We start from the raw sequence: 21613 nt of genomic DNA on the forward strand, positions 1-21613 counted from the left end.
ATAATACGCTAAATGATTCACTAAAGCAATACAGTACCTTACGCCCACACCGTAGGTGGTTGGTTGTGGACAACAAGTTTTTTCTTTGTATTCTATTGTTTCACGTGGGGGCTTAGGGATTCATCGATGACCAGCTGGTGGAAAGACACACCAGGGCTCGTTTGCTCGAAGCTGTTTAACTAACCGCGGTTAACAGGATTTCCCTACGAGGTGGAGTTTCGGGTCACGTGACCGGCAGAGTAAGGACGGCGGGGAAACATGGCGGTGCCGCGGTGAGTGAGCGCCGCTCGCTTTGGAACTAATGCGTCGTAGTAGCTGCAGTAGCGGGCGCGTTAGTCAGCAATGAATGATGTAGGAGGTTTTCGCGTTGCCTTACCTCACTTAAAACGCAAAACAGGAGCAATGACCTCGCCGCATTTTTTAGATAGACTTTCGACTCTGGCCATTCCTAAGCTTAAATGAACGGGATAGTTGTCGGCATGGCAACGTCTTTGGAACGTGGATTGCCTTGACTCAATCGGCCGGGTATTGAGAGTACACAAAAGCAGACAGCGTTCTGTAATGGTCGCGTGGGGCCATTACGGGTTGGTGGAAAGAAACAGGGAAAGCTAGGATAAAGACAGCGCCCCGAAAGGCCGGTAAAGATGCTGAAAAGGCTTACATTGCCGTGGCGCGTGGGACGCGAGATGGTCGGTGGCCGGGGACCAAGCGGGCAAACCGGTAAAGGAAGACACGACACGCCAGCTCGGAGTTTTGATCAAGACTGTTTCTATATACAATATCTACATCAATCAGCGCGTGCCGCTGCCAAGCACGCGGCACCCTCTCAAATGCAGCTGAAAACGCCATCTAGATTATTTACAGCACACTACACGTTCCCATAGACCTGTTACTAAATTTCAAAAGCACCGAGGTGCATGCTACGAGTGTAGTTACACGCGCTGCACCTGCTGGAGTCTGCAGTAATAACTGTTCTGAAGCAAAAAGCCTAAAACAAATTTTACCGTGCACGCGCGTTCGTCAAAGATTTATTATGATTATTTACTTCAAATCTTTTATAAGTGGAAGGCCAGCGCGCGCGGATCGTAGAATTACACTTCCAGCGTTCTTCTCGATGTTCGGGTAATTTACTAATAGGTAAATTTTCAGTGGAGCCGAGTTACAGGTTTTTCAATTCATGACGGTGTTATATACGGTTTTTACATGCTGGCCAACCATGCTGCCGGTGTACCGCCCGCCTTTCACTGCTCACTTCTTTCTCATCGTCTTTAGGACTCAACTTTGTCGCCCTTTTTCGAACTCAGAAGAAAATTTCAACCAGGCTTTTCTTCACTTCATACAACCAAATATTTAGAAAATTTCCAAACAAGGGTTAATTTAGTTTTACCTTGCCGATTATTTGTACCACGAGCAATAAAAATTGTTTCTTAAGCTTAAATGTATGCCGCGCTGCGTCGCGAAAACCAGGCAGCGCGCACCCATTTCGGGAACCTTTCCACGGAAGCCACGTATATTCGATACAACCATTAGGTGACACCAGCTACCACCCCATGATAAAACACGGAGCTATCGCTCATCCAGCCCCCGTCAAACTTGGCTAGGTACTTGTAGGTACCTAGTAGGGAAGGGCGGTTAACGTTTAACCGCGGTTAAAGTTAACCGGCTTCGAGCAAACGGGCCCAGAAGTCTTCCCCAATGTTGACGTGCAATTCGGGACACGGCAACACACCACTGGGCCAGGAGAAACAGACCGCTATCAGCAGCAAGGTTAACAGGGTGCAACACCAAGAACATGAGTGTGCCAGCGCCCTTACGCAGAAAGATGCACATGCTTCCTTTTGTGATGGAAAAGGCCGTATAGAAAAGAAGCGCTTCAGTCCAGTTCGGCTAGCGTGTGCTAGAAGGAACGAGTGGGGCGGCCGGGGTGCTATTTTGGTACCTCCGGTGTGGAAAAAACCGGCTAATCCTAGCCACTTCGCTCGTAGCGCCCTCTCGGGCACTACGAGCGAAGCGGTTCAGATTAGCCGGTTTTTATGAAAAACGCGTTGCGTTCCAACGCCAAGATCGACCGGCCCACTGGTCGAGGTCATGGAAAGAATAGAACGCCGGGCTATATATGTTAAGCAACCTACGAAGGTGGCGCTGCGATCGAAGTGGCTTGGGTCCACCTGATCGCTTTCCTCATTTGGAGGTGAAACTGAAAGCATGAGCGGAGGCTGTAGCTCGTCCCACTCGTTCCTTCTAGTACACTATAGTACGGCGGTGTGACGGCATAGTACCCCCCATGACGGTATCTGAATGCATTGGACCCGAGCATTACGTGTGCACTAAATTTTGGCTCGTGATAATTAATCGATAGCTCGACAAGCATTCGAGTAGTGCCCCTTGTCCAATCGCTTCAATGACGAAAATTGCCGAACCATAACAGTGTCTGGAACTTAGCGCGTGTCTTGGCCTTTCCAATGCCAGCGCGTGGCGCTTGACCGCTTGTTCTAACTGCGGGTTGAGGGAGTGAAGGCTGCTCTTCTTTTTCTTCTCCGACTTTTATTTCATGTAGTGAAAAACAAACGCGTGTTTTAACGGTTATCAACATCGGGGATTCGGTTTAAGCGGTGTTTTGGGAATGTACAAGCAATGTTGCATCGTCCGTTTAAGACGCAAACGCAGCAATTAATTTTTCAAATTCAAATTTTCAAATTCAAATTCTTTATTGATTCCTGAAACAGAGAAAGGAGGCAGAGAAAAAAGCAACTGACACGCTGCTTGACTAGCCTCTGCCCCCCATAGCAGCCCAAGGAAGAACAAACATAAACGTAAAGACACTATCATTTGACATATTCATTATAGCATGGAAAAGACAACATCATCTATAATGCGAAACAGAGAATGTAAACAAAAGGGGGAGAAAAAAAAAACACGCCCAAAACGCATACAATCGTGTTATACTGAACTTTTTTTTTTTCTTACATTGGAGTAACCATTAGAGAAAAAGTGAACATATTTGTTTGTCGGACATACTGAAGATATCTATATCAAGTTCATAAAAACGATTAAGAAGACGGGGGAGGGTACATTTTATCATCTGATCCCCACAGTTTGTTCTTGATTGTGGCACTATCCATATCTCAGCATTACGACTTGGATAATTTGCTTGTCTAAGTGCAAGTTGGGAAATCGATAGATACATATTTTCGCTCTGTCTTAAAGACCTTTTGTAGGAAAGTGCAAGTTTATAACTATAGTGATTTGGAATTAGCACTATATTAAATTTATGAAATAATGGCTCGGTATGACTATCGTATGCTGCATGACATAAACCTCGAATTGCTTGTTTTTGAAGAGTATGTATTATTTTAAGATTTGTAGCAGTCGTATTACCCCATACTAGAAAGCAATAGTTGTAGTATGTGTAAAAAAGAAACTTGTATATAAGTAGCATAACAGAGGTGGGAATCATACTTCGGTATTTATATATAACCCCAACAACTTTCGATAGCTTATAACTTATCTGTTGCACAGTTTCGTCCCAACACAGGTATTCGTTAAATATTATTCCTAGTACTTTTACATTTTCTACTATATGTATTTAATTTCCACCAAGTGAAGGGACAGTCATGTAGGTACATATTGTATTACGTGACCTGAATAGAACGGCTTTAGTTTTATTTACATTCATTTCTAAGGAATTTAATATCGTCCAAGCATTTAGCTTTTCAAGATATCGATTTGCCTTTTGAATAATTTGGTCAGCGTCGTTCCCTGAGAAAAAGAGAGAGGTGTCATCTGCATATATGATGTAACTAACTGTATCATCAATACGTACTATATCATTGATATATAAATAAAAAAAAAGTGGCCCGAGTATACTGCCTTGAGGCACGCCTGCTGTTAATTTCCTGAGATCGGATCTATTTTTATTGATTTCTACGCATTGATATCGGTTTTCAAAGTAACTTTTAATCATTTCAAGAGCGACACCGCGGACACCTAACATGTATAACTTTTGAATTAACGTTACGTGATTAAGGCGATCGAATGCTTTCGAAAAATCTATAAACACTCCGAGTGTAACCAGTTTATTTTCAATATTGTTTAAAATTAATTCTTTTTGCTTCAACAGCGCGAGTTCAGTGGAGCGACCTTTTCTGAACCCGAACTGACAGGGTGTCAGGATTGAAAATTTGTCACAAAAACAGTATAATCGTTTATGTAAAATTTTTTCTAGACCTTTCGAAAATATTGGCAATACAGAAATAGGCTTGTAATTTCCTAAGTTATTTTATCTCCAGCTTTATGTAAAACTGAAACTTTTGGCACCTGCATTTTCTGAGGAAAAACCCTTGTTTGCAACGCTAGGTTAAAAATATGTGTCAAACATGGAACAATAGACCGTAGTACATGCTTAATGGGTTTAATTTGAAGCTGATAAAAATCACTGCTCCTGCTATTTTTTAAGTCTTGAAAAACTGAGTATACTTCATCTTCATCAGTTGGATGAAGAAACAAACTGTCATGCACGCTGATCATATATTTGGAAGCATGCTCACTATGTGTACTATGAAGAAGTTCAACAAAATATTCATTAAATTTTTCTGCTAAAGCCACACCACTTATATCAATACCATCAATTTTAAGTGTTGTTATCTTATCTATACGCAATCCATTTTTCATTAAACTATTCAACTTTTTCCAGACCACATTAGACCGCATATCCCCATTAAACAAATTGTTGAAGTATGCGTGTTTAGCTTGTCTTAGGGCTTTAGTTACCACGTTCCGTTGTTTTCGGAAGGCAGACAAAATGGCAACATCTTTGCTAAGTACAAATTTATGATAAAGAACATTTTTCTTTTTTATCATGTTTAATACCCGAGACGTAACCCAAGGTTTACGGGATTTTTTGTGAACTTTATGCAATTGATATGAAAAGCAACGATCATATATTATACTAAATTTTTCAAAAAAAAAGTTGAAGGCTTCATTTGTTGACACGCTAGATAGAACCACTCCCCAGTCCTCAGAGTTCACTTGTTGTTAAAATTTTTCGAGGTTTTTTGCGCTTACCTTTCTAAAATAGACATCTTGTGAACTAATTTATTTTCTCTTAAAGCCTATGACAACAATTCGGCAAGAAACTACTTTACTGATCAAGCTCTTTATTTCAGGTGAACCAGTCAATATATTTTCGAAACATTGAGGCCTTACTGATATCTAAAGTAGCATTCCAAAACTCGTTAATGTTTCAGCCATGTCTTGAGGGCAATGATATACGTCTTTGGGATTTGCTCCAGCAGGCTCTCGTGCAATCTCTGCTTCGTGATGCATGTGGAATATCTAGCTACAGAACTCTTCGTGCAGTTATGTTTCTTAGAAGAACACTGCAATAAAAAAAGAAAACACTTTTGAAAAGGCTTAAATGGGACATATTTGTTTTTAGTTTTTTTCAAAAAAATTAATTTAAATGAAGCAATATTTACGCCTTTAGACGCAATTTAGGTGCGGTAGCCTGCTCCAGGTCCCAACTAGAGCCACTAAATGAGCTGCGTTTAAAGTTTCGGCCATTTTGGTCCGTATGTAGAGCAGACGCAAATGCCGATCGTCATGATTCAAAAGTGCGACTTCCTGAACATTAGATTTGGTGTTACGAAGGACATGTAATATTGCTTAGCTCTGCCGCGAACTGTTTAATCAATTTTGGAGGACGGAAAAGCGTTTTCTTTGATTTCAGATAAAGCTTCAGATAACTGGCAACCATGATATTAAGACACAATATGGTAAAGTGTCGTTACTCTGAAGCGTAGTTTATTTAGGGCCGGTTGCACCAACGTCGCTTACCTTAATCCAAAGCGGCTCTTTCCTAAGTAGGCTTAGCGTGCTAAACCGAGCTTAGCGTGCTAAACCGAGCTCGGATAAGCACGGGTTTAAATTCCGGTTGCACCAACGTTAACCCGGCTTTACAGACGCGCCCCTAGCTAAACGTTGGATTTGCCTAAGGAATGTAGGGACAAACAGAGCAACATAGGGAACGCTCAGAGGGACGAATACGATTGGCGGGGAGGAATCTCGAGATGTAAATAAAAAACCTGCTGTAGTCGGCGTCTTTTTTTCGCTGTATTTCTTCGGTGAGTAAGGAATTAAAGGTCTCCAAATTCAGTCATTTTTTCGCTTAACTTTCAAAAACAGGAGTCAACGCTTTAAATAAACGCGAATGCTCTTCACATCTGTGATTGTGTGTTTAATATCGGTCAATAACAGAATATTTTGGCAGTGACAGCAGTTTTCGTGCTCACATTTTGAAATAAAGGAGCCATCGGGGGCGCCAAATCTCACCAAGCGCGAGAAGGACGCTCTACTCGCTAGATCGCTGAAGACAAAACATAATCGAGAATAAGTAGGCAGGTATGACTATTATAATAAAGTCATGCCTGAGACCGATGAAGTTTAAAACAGTGACGAACTCGCCACGGCAGCTGCTAAAATGCCCGGAAATCGTCGAATAGAAGTCGTCGAGTAGTCGTCGCCACGAATAGAAGTTGTCGTCGCCACGAATGAAAGCTATAGACCCCTTTCGGAGTAGAGCGCCACCTGTTGCACGCAACTGCAACTAGGTCCGCCGCCATCAGGCAGTGGTCCCGCCAGAACCGCCTGCACATTACCGCCTACAACGGTGCTGCTTACACTTTGAGTCCCACTCTGCGGGCGCCGCATCAATATGCCATCGCATTGCTGCGTACCTTTGTGTACGCAGGATGGATACGGAGAAAAAGGTACGTGTCAGACAAGTTCTAAAGTGTTCAAAAAGAAAAACCGAGTCCTCGTGTTGTTTACAAAACTTTCGCGGGTTAGACAAGAAAACGCTTTTATCATCCGTAAGCGGAAGCGTCGCAAATTATTATATGTAGTAGTGTGGCCGTGTGTCGAGCCCTGTCTTTAACTAGAAAGGTACGGCAGCGGTTCAGTGCGCGGCTCGCATGCGCGAGCGGTTCCCTCCTTGAGTGCTTTTTCACTGCAACCGAGGCCATTTTAGGTACTTTTTCGGCATGTAGATGCATGATTACTTCTTCCGCAAGTTCATTTCCTTTACTCACGCCGGTAAAGAGTTTTCCAGAAAGCAGACGTCGGGTGGAGGGGGTGTACAGACTAAATGCAGTGTACACCGAATCTGAAGATCACTCGAACCCGCCTTGCGATCGTGGGAACTTTTGGAGTGGTGGCCTGAACAGAGTGCCAAGGCCGTACCGCTAGACGTTTAGGGACGTTACGCTACTAATCAGTTTAAAAATTTTTGAGAATGCAGCCAAAGTGTTGGTGTTTAGAGCATGTTCAGCAATTGTTATTCTGTTCAACGGTTTTTATTCCTGAGCACATTGTATGTTGTTCTTGGGTCTTCCTCTTGCTTCGGTAGCAGGAACACTTGATGAAGAAACTTCCTCCACTGAGTGGGATAAAAAAAAAATATACACCGGTTTCACACTCAAACAGCTGTGCATATTTTATGTGAAAATAAAGATCAGTTCCAGCACACTTTTTTTTTGTTTTTTTTTTTTGTAATGTCGCATTTTGAGTGGGTTCAAACAAACATGGTACGTTTACAAACGCCGTGAAATAAACTCAATACATCAGTAATTCTGAAAAGGCTACTCTGTAGGCTTTGTGAGTGAATGCCATAAACTGCTTAACTTCTTAGTCTTTAAAAGGTTACCGAGGAAGGAATTTAAAATGCTGCCTGCCACCCACCCGTACAACCCTTTCTGCTGTTCTGTACGATTTGCGATTGCGATTTTTTGAACACTCAAGGTTGTGACTCGTGAGGCACATTTTGCAGTTACTGGCACGCGGTCGTAAGTTTATTGGAGGGGTACGAAAAACGAAACGAGCGAGTTCTCGGCTGTCACCGAACGACAAGCTCACGACGGGGGCAGCGTACCGGGTCGTTCGGAGTGGTCACGCTAAAAGCTCGATCACTATGATTAACTGTATTAAAATTATGGAATGTTACTAAAACAATCACTACAAAACAAGAAATAACTTGCCTGTTCCGTGAGTAGTTAGCCCTTATCGATGCGGGGACCGCGTATGCTTGGACGAAGAAGTTGTAGCTTCTTTCCATGCACCGGTTTGTGCCTGACCGGCTCCTGTAGAACTGCTCCACGTCTCTGTCACCTATATGTGGCAGTATCGATAGATCATGAGACCAACAGGTGATCGGTAGAACATTTACACAAGCCATAGCTCAAAACGCTACGGCGGCTACGCTGCACGCCGACCGGTCGAACGAGTCGAACCCTGCGTAATGGCGGCGATCACCCAATGCTGCTAGATGTTTTACTATTCCGGCTAAATTTTTTTTAGTGTTGCTGAAATTCCGAAAGGGGTCTATATGCGGAGGGCAAGTTCGTCTGCTTCTTGCGCAGGGGGTAGCGGTGACGTCAGAACGCCGAGCCCTGATTGGCTGATAGCGACCCCCTATCTGAGCGTCGTGTGCTCCTTTGCAACGTCGTCTGCTCGCAGCATCGTCTGCGTCTGTCTTACCTTTCCTGCCACTTTCGAAAGTGCTGAGGCCAGATTCACGAAACGATTTTACGCCAAAAATATGCGTGCGACAAAACTTGAGAACAAATTCATATTCACGAAACGAAATTTTCGTAAGTCTTGCGCAGGTTACGACGAAATCCTACGACAGCTCCGAAGCTGTCTTAATCAAATCAGCATGGCCGACAGCGTCGCGGTCGCGACGACCAACGGACGTTAATTTTTCTACGTGCGCTTCTCACGCGTCCCGACTTCAAGCAAAAACGTAAAAAGCACTTGAAACAGACCACGAGGAACAAGAACGCTGGATCCACAAACACCCGGGAAAAGCGCCAACGTCCACGATTCCACCGACAACGACCAAGCGAGAACGACAGATAGGCCTAGCAGGCACTCCGACTCGGCGACCGTCTGCCCACGGGCCACGACCGGCCGGCGTGCTGAATGGAATATGCCCGCGCGACCCTTGTGAATCCCTCCCGTCTTATACTTTGATCGCTGACCTCAATTTTAGACTAAGAGGTCAATCTCTTCCTCTTGTCATCTCCTTGTTTTCCGAGGCAACGGTGACTCTCGCCGGTAAAAAAGCGGTGAATCTCCGACAGACGGAGGAAAGGTAAAGCAGCCATCGCTTTGACTAGCAGACGTAAAACAGACGACTTTAACTGCGCCAACTCGCCGACGCCGTTAAAGAGTGAGAAGTCTCGCCGCACACTAAAGGAGGGAAAAAGTATTTGGGAGGGAACTTGCGGACGCTAACCACCCTCCCTCTCGGTTCTCAGCAAACCAACGTCGGCGCCTCGGGACACCTCGCCACTGAGTCCTTTGACTTCCCTCCTTGATGCGCATCGGCTAGTTGTTAGACAAAAACAACGTACCGCTCGAGTTATTTCGTCTGCCCTCTCTGAAAGGTAAGTCGAGCTCGCTCGTAGCGACCTGCACTTCCGAAAGTCGCAGGAAAGGTGAGACAGACGCAGACGACGTTGCGAGCAGACGACGTTGCAAAGGAGCAGACGACGCTCAGATAGGGGGTCCCGATCAGCCAATCAGGGCTCGGCGATCTGACGTCACCGCTACTTCCTTTCTCATGCGCAGAAGACGAAAATGAGCCCACTTGCGAGGCGTATACCAAAATATTCCTAAAAACGCGATCACAAGAAAAGTTATGGTTATGGAACGATACAGTTTTCTGAAGCCAAGATTATACTCGCGAGACAAGAAAAATTCACCGAAGATCGTCTGGAATCTCAGAAAACGAAAGGAATTGACCTTTCGCTGTTTTATAATTTAAAAGCGCCGCAATCTGATGCAAACGGCAGAAGTGTCAACAATCAGCTGATCGCCGAGCTGTACATGTACAGTCACGATCAGAAGTAATTGGAACACGGGAGCGGTGGCCCAACTGCATTGCAGCGCGATCTATCCGCGCTCGTAGAAACTATATCAGCTGAACAGGCTTCAATGCTGGAAAGTAAATGATCTTGCTTCGAAAGAATGCTTCGGAAGAATGCTTCGGAAGTTGTCGAGAATGAAAGAAAGCCGTTCCCGAGATACTATCTTGCCTTTGTTGTTTTTACTAGCTTCCCGTCAGGTGTTTGGTGAGGTGCGCGGTGTCGACGGGGTCCTTATACTTTCTACCACCATATCGCTGCCTGCGTCATATCGATAAAAAAGTATTATTTACCAGCAGTTTATCGTAATAAAGGCTGAAATTGCTGACCCCAAACCGTAGCTTTGCGAAATCGCGTAGCTTCTTCCTAATTAGTTGAATGTTTGGTGAAACATCTTCCTCAATCCAAACGCCACGCAACGCAGAGTCGTTTAGTTTGTACGCGTTTCTAATAATTTCGTCTTTGTTTTTGAAATTCAGGAACTTAACCACAATAAGCCTGTTCAAACCAGCTTTCTTCACGCCAAGTCGGTGGGCCCGCTCGATTTCGCCAACACTGACATACAAGTTGTTAGAAAGTTGGTAGAAAGGAACGTCTTCGCGGAACGTCTTCCTGACCTAGGGGGGGGGGGGGGGGTTCACGTGACCCCCAAGGTTACATGACCCGCTCCCTGAGGTCACGTAACCTCGGGGGGGGGGGGGGGGGGGGGAGTCACGTGACTCCCGGAGAAATTTTTGCTCTAGATCTAATGGGGAAAGTTTTCCGCCAGATTTAGCGGGGAAATGTTTCCCCTAGATTTAGCGGGGAAATGCTTTCGCTAGATGCAGCGGGCAAATTTTTTCTCTAAATTTAGCGGGCAAATTTACCCATAATGCACCGCGCAGTTACGCCGACGGCGACGCCGACGCCGCTCATGCCGGAAACGGGGGCCTAAGAGCTGCGCTCTAAAAATAGTTGCAGGTGAAGAAAAGCAGGACAAGCCCTTCCCGCAAGGTTGTCCAACTTTCCACTTAGCAGAGCGAACGTCTGAGAGAAATGGACTCCCTCCTCGCCTCATCTCGTCTCCTGCGTTCGCTCTTTGTAAACAGCTCGTTGGCTTCTAAGTGTACTTTTCTCTTCAAATAAAAATGTGGCCAGAAACTTTGGCAGACTAACGTCAAGCTGGCAGCTCTTTAAACAACTAACGACACATTTGACGTATGACTTAGTGTTCTTCACAAGGCTTGCGCCAAACAAATCTGAAACATGACTGGAAGTATATTTTTAAATCCATTTCTCTAAAACAACATGAAAAAAAAAATCGACGGATGTCCGAGATATCTAAAATTGCACTCGACTGTGCATTTCACTGATCCGATTATCAAACTGAAATTCCCAACATCAAGCAGGCAAAGTTTCAAGAAGTTGAATGTTTATGTTTATTACATTTTACGATCTCAACAAATTTAACATTGTCAGTCATGTTTTATGTCGGAAGGTCACCCCACCCATAAAATTAGGTTTTAGTATTTAAAATAATGCTGACATTCTGAAGAGTCAATAGACACCCAGGGGCAGACGCACATATTTCCAGAGGGGGCAGGGGGGGGGGGGGGGGCAAGTGTTGGTCAGCGTATCATAAACTCCTATCCCCCCTCCTCCTCCCCCGTTTCCACGTCCCAAGTCAGAACATCCGAGCCCCTTGCCCCCTTCCCGCTCCCCTCCCCCTTCCCCCTCCCTCTCCCCCCCCCCCCCCCCCTCTGAATCCCTCACTGTAGACACCGCCTATCAGGCACGTAGCCAGGATTTTGGTTCGCGGGGGGGGGGGGGGACGCCCATGACAAAATGCTTTATGATGGGGAGGGGGGAGAGGAGGCCCCAGCAAAGTGGAAGATTTAGGGGGGGGGGGCGGGTCCATATCACATGAGCGAATGACATTTTTGCGAACAGCGACTTTTGAGCGAATGGACGGTTTAGCGAATAACGGGGGCGCGCGTTAACCCACCCGCCGCGCTGCGCTTTACGCCGCTTCGCGGCGACAGTCTGCGGCGCCTCATTACAAAAATGTGAACCCATTTGGCCCACCCGAAAACGCCTCTTGGCGGCGTCCGACTATTCGCTAAAGTGTCATTCGGTGAAACGTGGGCGTTCGCTAAAACGTCATTCGATCAAGTGAGTGCCTCCCGGAGGGGCCCATGGGCCACCTTCTCACTGGCTACGTGCCTGCCACCTATGAAGTATTTTGGCATATTGATAGTTTAGCCCCACGTTGCCGTAAAAAAACGTAGTCGAAATTCAAAGCTAGAAACATTTTTGTTTTTGTGTAGGGTTGGTCAAACATAAATCAGCCCTCCGCGTAAGAAGTACGGTGAAAGATCCCAAGCACGAACCTCTGATCTCGTCACACCCCCGTCTCTTTTTGCACGATTGAGTAGTTCTGCTGGTCAGCGTCACCAAGGAAACGAGCAATCTGTCTCCTGTACGGACGCACACACGAACGCAGAGACTGAAGCCAGCATTTTTTGTAAAGAAAGTGGTCGCCCGGAGAGAGAATCCGCCGAGTCATGGCGCAAGCTGGAACCTGAGAAAGGATGATCAACTTTTCGCAGATCGTAAGTTGCGGACTACGGACTCTGCGGGACGTGTGCTCACTGCTCATACGTCCTCAACGTGAAGGCACGGGCTCCCGCTAGCAACGTAAAGCTCTTGCGAACGACCTACGAACAATCCCTAGTAAGGAGTTTTCGTAGACCGCATTTCCCCCTCCGCTAAGCCCTCTGCAAAGAAGAAGCCCCTACTGCGCCTGCGCGCTGATGGCCTTGGCTTTAGAGTTCCGGGTATAGCGGGTTCGCATGTACTTTGCGGAGCGGAATGAAGCGAGGGGTAACCGCATGTAAAGCGGTCTGTATGGAAGCCTGGCTTATAGTTCCAAGTAAGTGTCGCTGCATTGACTTTGGGATGAAGTCATGCTCTGAGCGACGCCAGAAGAACTACTCATTCGCAGACTGCTTTGCGCGTCGACGCTGTTCTCATCGTCTGTTCGGTCGGCTACGTGGCGGCGTCTGCTTCGTGCCTGTAATCCCTTTCGTCTGCCCGCTGTCAAAGCTGCAGCTTTCGATGCGATTGTTGCAACCAGGGCACTTTCGATGCGCACGCGCAATCAAAACACGAAGGAAGGATGAACGCGTGCGGGAAGCGGAGATCCTATAGCTCATTCTCAACCCACGCAGTGCCAGTCTCAGCGTTCATGTGTACGGCGCCTGATATGCCCGCTTCCCAAAAGTGACCATATGATGATCCGGTCTGGGGCTCTAATCTGGGCACTTGACGAAAAAGTCGGTTGTTATTTCGACCGCCGTGATTGGTCGGCGCCGAGGTCAAGCGCGACGCCGGCCACTCACGGCCGCCGAATTCCTCGCCGGCGTTTTCGCCATACGTTCAGACTAGAGACCCCCGGACGACACCAGAGCCGTATATGTAAAAAGTTTGGTCAATGGGGAGGCGCGGGCAGAGCCAGGGCGTGCGGCAGATTCGGAAAGAGGGCTTGGCATGCTTTCTTGGCCAACCAGAAGCCGAAAAGAATCCCCCAGCGGTGGTAGCGAGAAACAGTTCTGACCGAAGGTCTATGTTCGGATATGGTTTTAATAAGTGAGTAAGAGTGAAGTGTAGTAACTCTTTGTGGTTGAAAATAGGGTGCACGTGTTGTTTTGATCATTATCATGCAGAAAGGTGTAAGAAACGAATGCGCCACTCAACTCTGCTTTGCGCGGACAAAATGTGACCGCTCGGACGGCCGATTCCCGGCCCTCGGCGTTTGGCGTACGGATTATATCGATCGTTCCGCTAGTCGCACCCTTCTACCATCATTTTGTATGAATGAGCGTAATTGAAAAATTACATGTACCATATTTTCCGCGTCTCGGCACCCCCCTGAAAATTTCGGGGGAAAGGGGAGAACCTCCGAGCCCCCCCCCCCCCCCCCTCTCCGCCTCGTAGTCGGCGCCTATGACCAGTGCACTGCCAGATTGCCCGGCAGGGACTGTTTTTACTGTCCAGGCATGTTATATTGCTACCATGCATGACCATGCATGTTATCTTGCTTGCTTGTTATCTTGTTATTAGCAGCCCATGGAACGTTTTGGCGGAGTGCCGAAAACAGCCTGCGTCGATATGGAACGCGGTCGACGGCGCAAAACCGTAAGGCGTCCCATTGAAAGCTATCGCTGTACAAAACACTCTGCATGGGGGAAGCATACTACATACGTCAGCTAGGGCAGCCAGGCTTATTGCTTCATGGACGCAGTCAAACGCCAAGATGCCAGAATCAAGTGATAGGACAGAGCGGTTATCTAGTCAGGGCACACGTGATAGCAGACAGGCGAACTTGAGCATGAACTTATAAAGATGCAAGACAATGCAATGCGGAGAGCAAGTTCGTCTGCTTCTTTTGCGGGGGTTGTGATGACGTCAGAGCGCCGAGCTCTGATTGGCTCTGACTGAAGGATAGTGGGTAGACCTCAAACCAAGCTGCCTCGAGGTCTGTCCACTACCCTTCAGTGAGAGCCAATCACAGATCGGCGTTTTGACGTCATCACAACCCCTGCAAAAGAAGCGGACGAACTTGGACTCTGCATACGCCGACACAACAAGAGTAAGAGTAAAATTTACACCGAAAAAGCTCTCAATGTTTGGACAATAAACCTTGTTTATCTATTAAGGGAGTAAACGGACTCCAGTCACGTAAAGGGAACTAAATAAGTGTAAGACTGCCATTACCGTTGCATCGGTTCCAGCAGTTTTTATCGGTTAGAAAAACCAGCATCTGTCAAGGCTCCGTCACGTCCGAGGCCTCTTCTGCGCATAAGTGCCCGTGAAAACAAAGCGTTTTTCTAACGTAGCTCTCGCGCCTGCGCCCTCGATGGCGTTGAACGTGACACATGAAACGAAGCGTAGATTGCACGCTTTTTCTCGAAGTCACCCATTCAGCCAACTTCTGCCGGATTCTCGCGAGCGCCTGGCAGGGGGGCGGCCCAATCAGGGGTTTTATGGGCCGCCCGAAAGTCAACTGCATCGGCTCAAGACTCATTACGGTCGAAGAGAGGCTCTTCTTTTGCGCATTCAGCAAAGCGTACGGGCCAGGTTTTCTCGCCTTCTGTTTGCATGGCGCTCCGGCAATCTTTGACGGCGGTTCGGAACGGCTCGCGCACACACAAACGCACGCACACACTGCACACACACACACACACACACACACACACACACACACGCACACAGACACATACACACGCACACACGCACGCACGCACGCACGCACACAGACACATACACACATACACACACTCACACACACACACACACACACAGGTGGGAGGCCTTTCGATATGCAAATCCTCGATCCTTAACGGAGACTGTCGGGCACCTTGCTTAGCGTAATGACTGCCGATTCACTACCGCGCGGGCCAGACCCGCGCGTGCGCAGGCACGCGTACAGTCCTCTATGGGTATACCCTTCGTTGCACCTGCTCGTCTCAGGATGTTCAGACGGCGCCTGATAGTTTCGCGAAAGTCTTTTTGTATATAGTTGTACTTTGTGTGTGTGTGTGTTTCTTTTTCTTTGGGGGGGGGGATAATGATTTTGGATCCTTTTGCCTATTTCGCGTAGACTTAGGCTACGTTGTTTTATATGTATGCAATTTTAGAACTGCGCTCTTCATTTTTTTTTTCTAATGAAGTATTTTTACTTTTGCATGCGCATAGTAATCACGTTCGATCGAGACGATTGGAACTTCCGTTTGCGTTTTTGGAGTTTGCAAAATACTTTCAGGCACTGAAGAATTATAAAAACAAGGAGGCAGCCCTAATTGTCAAGGGATTTTCACTAACTAGTTATTAAGTAATGCACTAGGGGCCAGTGTTGTACGCGTTCCCCTAAAACAGGAACGAAAGCTCGTTTCTTGTTCCTTCTCAACCTTGGAAGGAGTTGCGTTCACGTTGCATTTCTAAGGTCGAAACGGGTAGTTACATTGACGTTACCTCGCTTCCCTACTGAAAAAAACCATATGAATTTTCCATACGGGTCTTCATATAGCGTTATGGGATACGGGTCATACGGTTGGTACGGGTCATACGGTTGGTACGGGTCATATGGTTCGTATGGGTCATATGGTTCATACGGTTGGTACGGGTCATATGGTTCATACGGTTGGTACGGGTCATATGGTTGATACGGGTTGGTACGGTTTGTATGGTCCATATGGTTTGTATGGCCTATGGTTGTTATGGATGATATTGTTCATGCAGTTTAAATCGTTGATATGATCTATAGGCCAACGCACTATTTACCAACAAGCTTTCACGAGGTGTGAACAAATTCAGTTTCTACACGAGGTGCAAGCACTGCGTGTGCGCAAGAGCGACATTCACGTGACGTAAAGCGTCTGCACATGCGCCCTAACAGTAGCAGCGCCACCGTAGCAACGTTACGTCAGAGCCGCGTATTGGTGTATATCGATCGTGTTAACCACATGGTTCACTCATCAGTGAAACATGAAGTTCAGCAGGGAAACACTTTCCTTTTAAAGCCTATGCCAGATAGCAGAAAGTGCAGGCACAGAGAAATGCTCGAACTTCGAGAAATTGTGAACATGCATTCCACCCGCAGGCTCGTTTATTTGTCCTCCAGTCTCAGGCTTTGAAGTAGCTCGTGCATGCTAATGAGGCAATTCTTTGAGGCGAGCTGCATCTGCTTTCCCAGTTGGTCACAGGCTGACGCACCTCCGTCGGGGCATCTGAAAGTAATGTAAACAAAACCGACAGTCACATTACATGTTCTCGTAAAATAATTTGTACAATATCAATCTAGTCAGTAAACCCTTTTCAAAAGTCTATCAAGCAACAATGGCTGTCAGTACTGCTTGCTCACGAAGTGCGTGACTGGATCTGAGTTCTCGCTGAACGCTGACGCAGGGCTCGCTTTCAGTATATGCTCAGAGTATGAGAGCAAGCAATGGCGGACAGGCGTTCGCACTGACGTTGGAAAAGGGTCTATTGACTTAAATTTTATGACTGACCTAATATTTAAAATCATCTACCTTCTGCAACTTTCACATTTTGAAAACAATCACAAACATTTATCAAGGCAATACATCACCGCATGACGGAAAATACATAACATACAACTTTCGTCAACTTACATAGCATACAACTTTCGTCACCACGGGACGTCTCTGCAGTCTCCCGGGACGCAGACCTCCCACGTGGTCACACCCCGGTCCAAGCATCCCTCTCGTCCCGTTTCCCAGAAGAACGCAGGAACAGGCAGCTGTCCCGATCATACGCCGAGACCCAAACGTCTCCACTTGTCTCCATCGTTCGTTAGCACCCGGTCCGAAGGCAGAGGAAGCGGGCCTCTGTTTCTCAGCGGGGTGTCAGGGGGGTCAGCTCCCGCTGTGCCGGGTGGCCCGCTCGGCGTCGCTCGGAAGCTGCACCCCACCCACGCCGCGTCGGTCAGCATGTTCGGCGGCGCCAGAATGCCGAGCCCGAGACTCTGGTTAGTCGATGGGAGGTCGATGGCGCTGCCAGGAAGCCGAACCTGCTCTCTGGGTGGCCGATCATAACAGAATGCATCCACCAGGTGCACATTGAAAGTCGTTTATTTAGCTTTAAGGGGGGACACTACCTTGAATTGCACCTTTTTTTTTAAAAAATGCATATTTAGAACTTTCAAAGTTTTGGCATGTATGGATGACAAAAAACACTCTCACAAAGCCTTGTCAATGTGCGCTAACAAACAGTGTCACAAAAAATTATTCTTTATATGTTGGTGAGGTGTGCTGCACTGCGTAGCACTCGTCATCCACAAGGGAAAATAGCTGAAAGCAATGTCAGTATATCAGAAGACGTTTCAAGAAGACATCACCTACAATGGTGGAAAGAATTTCTGACATTTAAGACGCAAAAATTAATTTTTAAAGCGTTATCATGAAACTTCAAGTGCATTTATCTCAGGTTCACTTTTCAGTGTCAAATATCAGTTCAGGGAAGCTATCATTTCATTATCAAATTATGCGTGCAGATATATTTTGGTTTTTCTATATCGAAATTTTCTGGAGAACACGACTGTGAACTTACTTTCTGCATTTTTCTGCTCTTTTGTTATGAAAAGTTTATATTTCTTTTAATCAAATGTACACCAAAAAAAATATTTTTTTCCATATTTTTTTTTTTTGTGAATAAATTTTATAATTTTTGAAATTTCTTTTCATAGTTGTCTGAAGCAAGTATTCTGCTGTATGTTCCAGCAAAAAAAACTGGCCATTTTCATTACCCTTTCTAAACAATAGCTTTCCTCAGCAGATACACTTTTTTTATTATGAACTTTTATGTAACTCATCGTGGGATAAATTTATAGGGTTGAACATTTCCACGGCATCTTTGTCCAGTGCCCTGAGTACACCCTGCAAATTTCATGCAAATAAGACAATCGGTTCAAAAGTTAGCCTTCCGGAGTAGTGTTCCCCCTTAAAATTAGTTTTCTTGTGCTTTTCAACGGAACACTGGTGATTTTGAGGTTAGGGTGCAACATGCAACACATTAAAGCTAGAAAATGAGCGCTGAAATTTCGTTTCCCTACACCTTTAATGGAAGTGTAGCCACATAATCTTAGTATAGTATAATTAATAAATTATTCTATGCATGAACAGGAACTTTTAGTTAAGTAAATCATCCCTGCAGTCCATTAAGCACAAAATTTTAGTTTAGACTAGACAAATGTAAGCCAGAAACACTCAAATCCTGGAATTCATAAGGAAATAACTTTATTTGTGCTTACTGCAGACTTATTTTTCGCGGGCTCCATATTTCGCAATTAAGGTCGAAGCTGAAGTTTTGAAATAATTCGCGGGTTCTAATTTTTGCGATGCAGTGGGATCTCCATATAGATTCCAATGTGTTTACACTTTACCGGAATTGTTTACGGGACCTACTTTTTCAGCAATTGTAGGCGATTCGTAAAAACGATTCGACAGCAATCTCAACCAAGCGATTCGACAGCGACCTCAACCATGGGGTTGCTGTCACGTGCCTTGCTTCGACGCTCTTATTGGGTCGGGAAGGCCGCAGCCTCCACAGCTCGTCAAGTTATTGTGAAACACAGAGTATAGTTGCTGCACTCGGAGTAAGGGTAAAGGATCGCAAACTCAACATGCCCAGCACCTGGAAGAAGGCATAGGACATACACCTCGAGGTTAAAGGGATACTGAACAGAAAATTTGAACTCACAAAACAAGGCTGGACAGATAGGCGGGACGGTGCAAAACCCAAGAACATCACTCATACAGCGATATCTCTAACGGATCGCCATATTTTTAGAAAAGAAGTGCCCGGCCGAGGAGGCCGACGAGACAAGGCACGTCACGATTGTTATTCCCTCTCCTCCTCGCTACGTCCCGTGTCAAGCTGGTGAACCGAAGCGAGGAGGAGAGAAGCGAGGCCGCTTCCCCTCATTCTCAAATTCTCCCGGAGAACAGTGATGTCAAAGACCTCGCTTGATCGTGCCCTTCTTTTCCAAAAGTGCAGCGATCTGTTTGAGATATCGATGTACGAGTAATGTTTTGGAGTTCGTAGAGTCCTGTTCAACGCTTCTAGAGCCTTATTTCGCGAAATTCAAATTTCGGTTCAGTATCCCTTTAACAAGCCACACGCCAGATAAGGTGCTCCATCTGTGTTTAATGGTTCCAGAAATCTATCGATGCCCTTGCACCAACAGAGTTGAATCGTTCATTATGAAAAGCAAACCAACAAAACTGCAAGATGTTTGGCAAAAATAGGTTACAGCCTGTGCTTTTGATTTGGAACTTCAGAAAGATGAGCTCAATTCTCTGGAAATTAGAAACTATGTATATTCTGAAAGAATTACTGTTCTACATTTCAAGGTTTTCTCGTTAAAATAAAAAAATAAATACCAGAAAAAAGTACTAACCTGATATGCACCTATGAAGTCTTGTTTTGGCTAGCAGTGACCGGTCCTGGTTAGCAATGACTCCATGTCCCCAGGATTGAAATGATGGTTAAGTAATGTCCACCCCTTATGCACTTTTTGGTACAACTGGAAGAGACAAAACATCTTGTTAAAAATTACCAATCCTTTTCACGTGCGAATTTTGCAGTTCATGCTTCCTGAAAGTCATTTCCCACAATAGTGTTAAATTAGAACAATGAGAGCAAAGTTGTTTCAGTAAAGGGCCCCAGAAAAGAAAAACAAATGTTGTTTTTAAACAGACTTGTTGGGACACACGTGTCAAATAATTAATTTTATGTGAAAAAAAAATTGTTCAGAGCAATATTGACGGCGCGAGACGCAATTTAGTCGGTAGTCACCTCCTTTCCACCTGTTTCCTCTGGGCACTTCGAGCGAGTAGAGGAGAGGGAGATCAGCTTCGCCTTTGTGTTGAGGTGGCGAGAGCGAATGACCATTCCGGGACGTCATGGACTTTGCGCGCAGAATTTAAAATAAATTTCTTGCCGTCAATATTGCTCTAAAAAATTAATTATTTTCGCATAAAATTTATTTTTTGGCACGAGTGTCCTTATCAAACTGTTCAAAAAAACTTTTTTTTTTTCCAGGGGCCCTTTAAAGGGGCACTGACACATCAAAATCATTATTTTTTTTTTTATTACCCAAATTATTGAAAACGATGCCGGGACATTACCCTCAAAATTTGAAATTTGGGAATTCAGTATTTGTGAAGTAAAAAAACAATTTCCAAATGCCGAATTCGAAGTTCCCGCGCGATCGGCGCCGGTGCCTTGACGTCAAAAATTGCGGAGACCTGAGAGTCGACTTTCTTTCACCACTCCCTGCTGTTGCCATGGCGACCCAAAGCGAGGAGGAAAGGAGCGAGCGGCGGCGTTGCGGCGGACTGGTTTTGAGCGGTGTCGCCTGTTTTCCGTTTGAGGATACAAATCCAGGAGACGGCACCACAACAAACTCCCGATTTTTGGTATTTCAAAAAGAAGGGCCGTAGTGCGTTCGCAATTGCGTTAAAAAACATGTTTTAGGATTGCCGTAATTAAATGTTATAGAGATGTCGCCTACAAAGCTTCTAAATCTCCTGATTTTTGACGTCACCGATCAAAAGAAGCGAGGAGGCGAGAGGCGGGAAAATCAAACGCCAAAAATAAAAAGGCGCGCGCGCGCGCAAAAATTTTTTTTTTGCGATGCGTTTTTTTTTTGCGTGTCTATGACTGCAACTTGCATCGTTTTAGACAATAAAAATAAATACGACCTTTGGGGTGTCAGTGCCCCTTTAAGAGGTGTTTGCCTGATATGCATCAGTGGAATCAGGTATTGACTAGCAATGACTTATTGCCCCCAGGACTGAAGTGCTGTTTCAGTAAAGTGCCCTTCACACTCTTGTGACCGAGTAAGACCGAGAGAGACCAGACCGGTTTTTAAGCCTTTTGCGAGTTCTTAGGACGGGATGCGCCAGAACGCAGCTGGTTCTAAGAGATTGCAAGTGGCTTGAAAACTGGTCTCGTCTCTCACGGTCATACTTGGTTGCAAGAGTGTGAACGGGCCTTAATGCTTCCTGCACAAAAAATTCAAATGTAAGAACACAAGCCCCAAAATGTTTGTGCCATTCTCCTCCCCCTACTTTTCTGTGCATTTTTTTTTTATCCCTTGGCAAATCCTAAAGAATTCAAAATGCTTA

General features: G+C 45.7%; 1 long non-coding RNA gene across 1 annotated transcript; it reads right to left on the minus strand.

The window, feature by feature from the left end:
- Window positions 1-16538: 16538 nt before the first annotated feature.
- Window positions 16539-17131, minus strand: LOC115317312. Its single transcript, XR_003918024.3, has 2 exons — window positions 17096-17131; window positions 16539-16690 (listed from the first exon to the last, which is right to left on the minus strand). It is a non-coding gene; the product is annotated as an uncharacterized LOC115317312 (long non-coding RNA).
- Between the last annotated feature and the right edge of the window lie 4482 nt (window positions 17132-21613).

Source organism: Ixodes scapularis, unplaced genomic scaffold (assembly GCF_016920785.2).
Source record: "Ixodes scapularis isolate PalLabHiFi unplaced genomic scaffold, ASM1692078v2 PGA_scaffold1__304_contigs__length_218370807, whole genome shotgun sequence".
Lineage (NCBI taxonomy): Eukaryota > Metazoa > Arthropoda > Arachnida > Ixodida > Ixodidae > Ixodes > Ixodes scapularis.